This window comes from Bos taurus, chromosome 29, assembly GCF_002263795.3.
Source record: "Bos taurus isolate L1 Dominette 01449 registration number 42190680 breed Hereford chromosome 29, ARS-UCD2.0, whole genome shotgun sequence".
NCBI classification, from domain to species: Eukaryota; Metazoa; Chordata; class Mammalia; order Artiodactyla; family Bovidae; genus Bos; species Bos taurus.
In genome coordinates, this window is record NC_037356.1 from 4,563,506 (window position 1) to 4,573,108 (window position 9,603).

Sequence of the window (9,603 nt, forward strand, 5' to 3'; positions counted from 1 at the left end):
AAATGACTCTGACAATCATAAAAGAAACATAAGTCATCTTCCTAAAATAGTATAAGGTAGTCACTTTTAACCAATCCCCTGGTGTCTGGTAACCCCCATTTTAATAGCCAATCAGTGTAAGGGTTAAACAGCTTCCTTAGTTTCACTTGATAAGTCGTTTTGTAACATCACTTAGCTGAATATCATATCTATCTTTGGATTTGAATAATCCCAGTTATGAAGTGATTTTTATGTGCACAATAAACTTTTACAAATTACTATGTCACTAATTCAGTGGTTTTACTTCTGCTAGTTCTGAAATGTCGACAGAGCTCAGCACAGGACCCTGTGACTGTAATTCCTGCAAACAAATGTTTGCTGTTATTAATACTATTTTTGTCAGAGAATTTTATTTTCTGTGCATCTCGATCCTGGTTTTTGCTAACTTGACTTTGGCATCATTGTTCCAGTATTCTTGGCTGGAAAATTCCATGGACAGAGCTACAGTTCATGGGGTTGCAAAAGAGTCCAACATGACTGAGAGACTGAGCAAACACACACTCACACACACACATCTCCGTCTACACTCTTCACAAACAGCTGAGTACAGATCTCACTAAGGCTCCTAGCAAAGCACCCTTGAGTTTCTAAATGTCTGGCTGCCTTCCCCTATCTGATTATGTCTTAGATTTGGTGGGATTCTATGCATTGTTCCACAGTTAAATCTCACTTGTTTCAGAAGGAAATGGTAGTCAATATCTAGATTCTACCTATAGGAAAAGTAACAAGATATATAGATACCAGATATAATTTGATGATTAGTGGTCACCATTAGCTGGAGTACTTCTGTTTTTTATAATATCCTTATCAGGAAAGCATTTATTTAATCAAAAATATATTTTAAATGTCTTCTTAAGACTTTGAATGTTATCAGTATATAATCTTAAGGATTGAGGTTGTTGTTTGACTAACCCTTAAAGAATAATGGTATCTGTCTGCTTCGATTGGTTGTTCTTGACCTACTAGTCATTAAGTATCATCATTTAAATATCACCCTTTGTCAAGAATCATTTTGTAGAAAAGTGAAAGTGAAAGTCACTGAGTTGTGTCTGACTCTTTGTGATCCCTTGAATTCTCCAGACCAGAATATTGGAGTGGGTAACCTTTCCCTTCTCCAGGGGATCTTCCCAAACCAGGGATTGAACCCAGGTCTCCAGCATTGCAGGTGGATTCTTCACCAGCTGAGCCACAGGGGAAGCCCCCAAAATATTTATTTATATATATGACTGTGTCGAGTCTTCACTGCGTCATGTGTGATCTTTGATCTTCGTTGCAGCAGGTGGGATCTTTAGCTGTGGCATCCAAACTCTTAGTGGCATCTAGTTCCCTGACCAGGGATAGAACCCAGGCCCTCTGCATAGGGAGTTCAGAGTCTTAGCCACTGCACCACGAGAGGAGTCCCCTCATTTTGTAGAACTCTAAATTAACTCCTACCTTCACCAGATACCTGCAAATTAGAATGTTGTTTGACCTGTTGATTGCCTTCTGTTTTGTTTCAGAGCTCTGGTTTTCAAAATTGATACTTAGAAATAATAAAGATATTCAGTAAGGTTTAAATATTTCAAGCTTTTCCAAAAACAGTTAAGAAAAAAAATCACTCTTTTAGTAACATGTAGAAAAGTAATGCTATTAAAATTGAATGGAGTTGGAAAAAATCATACATGGTTTTAAAACTCTGAAGACCATGTAGTTGATTAGACTTCCCTTTGAAAAAGTCTTTTTTATTGCATCTTTTGTTTAAACACTTCTATTAAAAAAAAAAAAAACTCAAAAGGAAGGGTACTTTATAAAAAATATATTTCCTAATTAAGAAAATAATGTATGTTTAGTGTACAAATTTTGGAAAACACAGAAACATATGTGGCAAAATAACATCTTAAAATCTTAATTTGCATTTTGAGCTTAAAATGTTTTTCCACCCTGTATTCCAAGAGAACAGTTAGAACTCTTTGTTCTTTCTTACTCAGGAAAGATTTCTGTTACAAAGTTGATAGGAGAAGCTGTTGTTGGCTGAAAATTTCCTTTCCTGGATTTAGTTTTCAGAAAGCCTGAGTTCCCGGGGCAAAAGCTACTCTTAGGAGAAATGAATGCTTTTAGGAAGAAAAAGTGGCTGCAATGGGCCTAAGACAATGAAAGGTGATAAAACAAAGCAAGATCGGGTTTGAAAGGGATTGGGACACAGGACACATTTATGGTACCTGAAGAAACATGACAGGTCTTAGGGGATCGTGCATGTAAATTAAATGCACCCGGTTTTAAAAGTGTTCTGAACCCACAGAGCAAAATAGAGTTCTAAGGTTTCAGAAGACCACGGAGACTCACACAATGGACAGCTTACCAAAATTTGATACTAGAAAGGCTTTTCAACTGTTTTGTGCCAAATCTTTCACCCCCATCTTTATACACCAAACTCCACAGGATATTCATGTGATGTGAGGTAGGAGAATGGCGGTTCATAATTGGGATACAGTTTCTCATCGGCCAAGAATGGGGCTTGAAGTTAGATTCCACTGAATTAAAATATATAATATGATAATTCTTAATATTTGCATTTGTGGAATAAAATTCAAATGTTCTGTACATGTACAGAACAAAATTTTAATCTTAAGTTTCGTGTGTCTTGTTCTGTTCTAAGACAAAAAGCATCGTGAAAAGAATTTCAAATGATAAATTTGTGTTGTAAAGATGAGTGTAAACTGGAAAGATTAAGTACAGAGTTCCTTTCATAAAGACCCTTTTCTTGTAGTTGTGTAATGAGGGAAATGATATATATGGCAGCTGATACATTATTTAACTAAGAATCTCTGTTCTTTTTACATATCCATTATTGGCATTAATAAATGAAAGAAGTTTAGATCTCAAAGTATGCTCTCAAAATGCAGCTTACATGTCCATATTTTTATATGTAGAACAAGGAACTACTTAAATTAAATCTTAATCAGTTAAGTTCATTTTGTGGAATTATTATTACTTGGATAAATCATAATTTGGTTCATCTTAATGTTTTTAGGGGGAAAAAAAGGCATATAATTCATGCTTTGTTCTTCATCATTTTCTGGAAGAAATAAAAATTCTAAACTGGCAAATTCCCAACGCTTCTAATTGCTGTTCAATTCTGGCAATATTAAACATTTAATTACTTGGTTCAGACATATCATACTTTTAAAAATCGTGAAATAAATGTATATGTTTTGAGGCTGAGGATGATTCAAACTGAATAGACAAGAGAGGTCTCACAGGCGTCCATCCACATCAGTATTTTAGGACTCCGAGTCTGTATTCTGCCTCATTCCACACAATGAAAGTGAAACCTCTCCTTATCTCCCAACAGAAAAAATGATATGCATTAGTAACCTGAAGTTAAAAAATGTGTCCCTTTTTAAAGTTGACTTTTTCTCTTTTAATATGTAATTATTTCAAAAATGAAAACAAGACTCTGAGCATAATCAGAACTCCCTCTAGTGTTCAGAGCTGCTTGACTCCTCTATTTAAAAAAAGGAAAGAAACAGCTTAGAAATGTTCCCTTTCCTTCTGACCAGAGACAACTTGCTTAGCTTCCCTATTTGGCTCTATAACACAAGCATGTGGGGAGACCCTGGCAATTACTAACTGATTAGGGGGCTTCCAGGCAGGCTATCCCAAGACCTGGAGCCAACAACACTAAAATGCCAGTCCTGGCTGCTGGAAACAACCGCTCTGCTCTTTGCTTCTTGATGCAAAAGCAAAAGGGCACATTGGTTCCATTCCAGAGAGCAAGCATTAATGCTGTACAGCTGGCAGGAATCACCTTCCTTCTTGAGACTCTGAGTTCCCTGGTAGCATATGTTATTCATTTAAACACAGCTGATTTCACATGTTGCAATTATACAATGAACGTATATGCTTATAGGGCTGCCTGGTAACTCCTGAGTTAGAGGACCAAGCCCTTTGTCTCTTTTCTGCTGTGTTCTGAACCGATTCTCAAGGTATTGCCACTGTTTGTTTTTTTAAGGAAACTCCAGTTAAGATTTGCATGCTTGCCAAAGCCACAGTGGTGTTGTGACTTGTCAGTGCTCACTATGAGGAAGACAAAGCAGAAAAATTAATAAAGTCACCCACAGGGAAATCTATTCAGATGTATTCATCTTGAGCCAAATGCTGCTGCTGGGTTCCTGAGGAGTTGAGTGTGAATTGCATGAGGGATGAGCAAAGCGGGAGCTTTTTGAAGGTAAAATGATTATTGATGGACTAGCTTCCCCCACTCCTCAGATTTTTGGCTGCGGTTTTCCTTGGTTCATTATCTCATGCATCTCTCCTGATTTTCCCCCCCACAGTTGTTCCTTTATTTCCCTGCAAGAGAGATGTTAATTTTCACGTCTCTATGTTCTTAACATCAGCATGACATATGGTACAAGATATTGACACTTTACTTGGACTTTCTATGATGCTTCCTTTCCGAACCATATGTTTTAAGAGTTTGGATATTTATGTATTGATGAATATGTTTTTATGCCTGATTTTTATCTAAAGTCATTTAAAAAATCTTTAGTCAGACAATTCTAAAGTTTCTCTGGTGTATAAGAATACAGATTTGTGTTATTACTTATTCAGCAATAATGCTGTAGCAGGCACTCGATAGGATATCATGTCAAATAAACACTAGTCAGCTCACTGAAGGAGAGGTTTTTGAAATATCTGTGGCTTGACAAATAATCCTGTTGAATAATTAAGACTGGCAAAAGATTCCATTTCCAGTGAGCATTAATCTTTTCCCAGGAAAGTTAACAGAGTGGTAAGTGCGAATTATAATTCTTGGTGACCATCTAAGTATTTCTAGGATGTCTAAACTTTGCTTTTGGATGCCCTGAGTAACTTGCTTTCCTAAACTTTTCCATTCTCGGGAAATAGAATTCAGATTGATGTGATAAGTTTTTCCAAACAAAGTAAGGTCATATTAATTAATATTCTTGATAGAGAAAGGAGCTAAAGAAATAAAAAATGAAGGCTGAAGGGGAATTATTTAAAAAAGAAGAAGAAATTCTTTCCTTTGCCTCTAGTATGTAAGCATAAGGTTGTTGAGAGGATTAATGAGATAAAGAGCTTAATACAATGACTTATACGTGACAAATGTGCCATAAATGTTATCTGGAATATTAGAATGTCAATGCATATCTCTATTCCCTTTTGTATCTTCTTAATTTGGAACCAGTTACAAACAATAAGTTGGGGGTGGGTGGGAAGTGTTGGCTTTATTTCTAGTAAGCTAAAACATGATGTAGCTTTGATCTAAAGGCAAAAGGGCTTGCTAGCATGCTCCCTGGAGAAGACAATGGCATCCCACTCCAGTACTCCTACCTGGAAAATCCCATGGATGGAGGAGCCTGGAAGGCTGCAGTCCATCGGGTCACTGAGGGTCGGACACGACTGAGCAACTTCCCTTTCACTTTTCACTTTCATGCACTGGAGAAGGAAATGGCAACCCACTCCAGTGTTCTTGCCTGGAGAATCCCAGGGACGGGGAACCTGGTGGGCTGCCTCTATGAGGTCAAACAGAGTCGGACATGACTGAAGTGACTTAGCAGCTGCAGCAGCAGCAGCATTCTCCCAGGGTCTTCTATAAGAGTATACTGTGGAAGTAACTTCAAGGAATGTTTGAGTGTAGAGAGCAGATCTTACCCTCAAATCCTGTCTTATACTGGTCTGGGACAGGTAGGAAAGGAATAAAGACAATGAGTCCCCAGTGACTGCCACAGTTTAATCAGATAACTCAGGAACATGGACCAGTGAATTTCACTCAGCGATTTGCTGGAGTGTAATTCTAGTCCAAATTCCTCCATATAGAAATACCAGACTGAGGGGAAATAACGTTAACTATTTTTATTTATCATTATTAGTACTACTACAAATGTACAGTGGCCTTTATTTTCTTATTCAGCTAAAAATTTAGAAGTAAAGAAAGTAAAATTTATTGACTCAAGGAGTAGAGTAGAAGCCATCCTAGGAAGCAAGGAGGTTTTTAACACTCCTATTGCATATGTTATTTCATTAAAGTTATTTTTCACACCACTTGGAAACAAACTCTTTTGCTGGTTGCCTTCCTAATATACTCCCCAGCTGCATGCTGCCAAAATTCATGGTCCAGCAGGGATTGGTCCCCACCAGTGTGAGTTCCCGGAGCAAAATAACATGAACTTTGCTTAACACTGGGGAGACCTTAAAGCTGATGTGTAGAGAAATGATTCTGTACTTTTATATCAGGGAAAGGCAATTCTTACCTTTGACCATTTTTTATGTGTGGATATTAAATTCTACCACAGCAGGAGAAGGATAGAGGAGAATTCTGATAGGAGTAGGAAAAATCACACTGTTCTTTTCAGTCATTAGCACACAAAGAGAGTTAGTTTCTAACAAAACTTGAGAATAGAAATTTAAATAAAGTATTTAGAGTAATTTGGTTTAAATGAGGAAAAGAAATGTACAGAGCGCAAGGCACTTCAGTAAAGTAAGAGAACTACAGTAAAGAGACAATAAACGGACCCTAGGGTTTGTGGTACGTAGGCAATAGGGCAGGAAATGGCAAAATAGAGCAATAAAAATGGTGGGCAAATATGTGTAAAGTGTGATCCAAAGAAACTAGAATCAATTGACCTAGCATTGATTCATTCACTCGTTATTGACTCTTTGCGCACAGCATAGAATTTACCATTTTTGCCATCTTAGAGTATACTGTTCAATGGCATCTAGTACGCCCACAATGGTGTCAACTATTGCAACCATAGCTCCAATGCAGTTACACTGTCATATGGAGAAGAGAATTCCTCATCTACTAAACCGTCACTTCCATTCCCTCCTCCCTGAAGCAACTGGCAACACTAATCTGTTTTTAGCCTCTATGAATTTGCTTTTCTGTATAATTCATATAAATGGGTGCTATGCGTTGAATTGTTTTTCCCTAAAATATATGTTGAGGTCCTAACCCCTAGTATCTCAAAATATTCTTTGAAAAGAAGTTTGTTGCTAATAGTAATATAATTAGGATGAGGTCATACTGTAGTAGACCAATGCTTCCCAGATGGCACTAGTGGTAAAGAGTCCGCCTGCCAAGGCAAGAGATGCAAGAGACATGGGCTTGATCCCTTGGTTGAGATAGGAAGATACCCTGGTATAGGAAATGGCAACCCACTCCAGTGCTCTTGCCTGGAAAATTCCATGGACAGAGGGGCCTGGCAGGCGACAGTCTATAGGGCCGCAAACAGTCAGACACAACTGAGCACAACAGCAATAGTAGACTGAACTCTTACCCCAGTATGACTGCTATCCTTATAAAAAAGAGACATACACAGGAGAGGAGGCCATGTAATATCACAGAGGCCGAGATTGAGGGGCTGCAGCTCTGAGTTGGGGATTGCCGAGCATTACCAAAAAATCAACAGAAGTTGCAAGATGTACAGGAATCATCCTTACTGATTTCAGATAGAACATCGTGGTCTTCTCAATACTTTGATCTCATACTTTTAGATTCCAAAACTGTGAAACAAAACATTTTGTTTCAAGTCACCCAGTTTGTGGTACTTCGTTACACTAGTCCTAGGAAACTCATACAACGTGTCTTAAAATATGTGGACTTTTGTGTCTGGCTCCTTTTAGTTAGAGTACTGCCTTCAGGCTCCATCCATGATATTGTGTGCATTTGTATTTCATCATTTTATATGACTTATTAGTATTCCATCATGTGGATATACCAAAACTTGTTCATCCATTCGCTAGTTGATGAACTGATCTGAAATTTTAAAAGTACTGTTTCTTAACACATATATATGGAATTTAGAAAGATGGTAACAACAACCCTGTATGTGAGACAGCCAAAGAGACACAGATGTATAGAACAGTCTTTTGGACTCTGTGAGAGAGGGAAGGGGGGGATGATTTGGGAGAATGGCATTAAAACATGTATAATATCATATAAGAAATGAATCGCCAGTCCAGGTTCAATCACAGGATACAGGAAGCTTAGGGCTGGTGCACTGGAATGACCCAGAGGGATGGTATGGGGAGTGAGGTGGGAGCAGGGTTCAGGATGGGGAACACGTGTACACCCGTGGTGGATGCATGTTGATGTATGCAAAATCAATACAATATTGTAAAGTAAAAAAAAAAAAATAATAATAATAATAATTAAAAATTTTAAAAAAAAGAAAGAAAAAGCCAAAAAAAATAAATAAAAGTACTGTTTAAATTGCAAACATGTAATAACTAATTAATATAAAAGACACATAAGGTATAAAAAATCTTAGATTTAAAAATCACTGCAGACAAAACTATATCCTAGCTTAACTAGAATTGTTTTGAAGTAATTTCATCATTTTAATTTTAATACTCTGTATTTTCTTATCACAATGGAAAAAATACTTGCTATGCTTCCAGAATTGTTTGTCAGTGAATCATCTACACACTTGTCCTTAAGTCTAATGCTTCTTAAACATAGATAAATCCTAAATATCTGAGTTAGAAGCCACTCCTGGTTGTTCACTCTATATGGAACTCTATCCTATCACACACAGTAGATTATAATTACTTGTTTATTCCTGTCTCTTTCCTTTAGACTTTGAGAATAAGTGCTACGTTTCATTCATTTTTTTATCCCTTTGTATACTTGGCACTTAGTGAAAAAATAAATTTTCTTGACTGAGTGAAAAGATAAATGAATTAACCCACTCTGTTCTCCCCCATTGGGAAAAATATCCTTCTACCATTTTGCTGAACATAGCATCGCTTGACAGCAGTACCAAATATTAGACTCATGCAAGCCTAGAAAGGATTAATGGTCAACATCAGCATTTTAAGAGCCAAGCCAGGCTCACTCATTTGTATTTATGACTACAAGAGAAAATGCTTAATTAGCTTCAATTCTGAGTTTTCCCTTTGTACACTCATACCTCTGCTTCAGTTTGTTTATTTTTATGTTAAGGTCAAATATGTTTATCTTCAAATAGACACTTGTTTTCAGAAATTCTTACTTTCCCCCCAAATCATCACATTTTAAATAAATAGTAAATCAATCATCAACAGAACACATAGCTTCCTTGTGTGTGCTAAGTCACTTCAGTAGTGTCTGACTCTTTGCAACACATGGACTGTAGCCCACCAGAATCATCTATCCATGGAATTCTCCAGGCAAGAATATGGAGTGGATTGCTATGCCTTCCTCTAGGAGATCTTCCTGACTGTGAGATCAAACCCACATTTCCTGCAGCTCCTGCATTGCAGGCAGATTCTTTACCACTGAGCCATGGGGGAAGCCCTTAGGAAAGGTATTGATTACATAGAAATTCTATATCAAATTTGAAAAATAAACCAAATAATAAAGGGCTGTTAAATCCATCAGGTTATGATGAGTTCAATGCCATACATTCAACATTCATCAAAAACCTAAATCTGTATAAGGCACAGGATAGACCCAGTGTGAGATAAAAAGACAGATATGACATGACGTTAAGACCCTGAATTCTAGACAAAATAGACATCTACAGAATCAATCACAAGCTAAGACAGAATAGACAATATACAAACTATGATTAGCTAGCA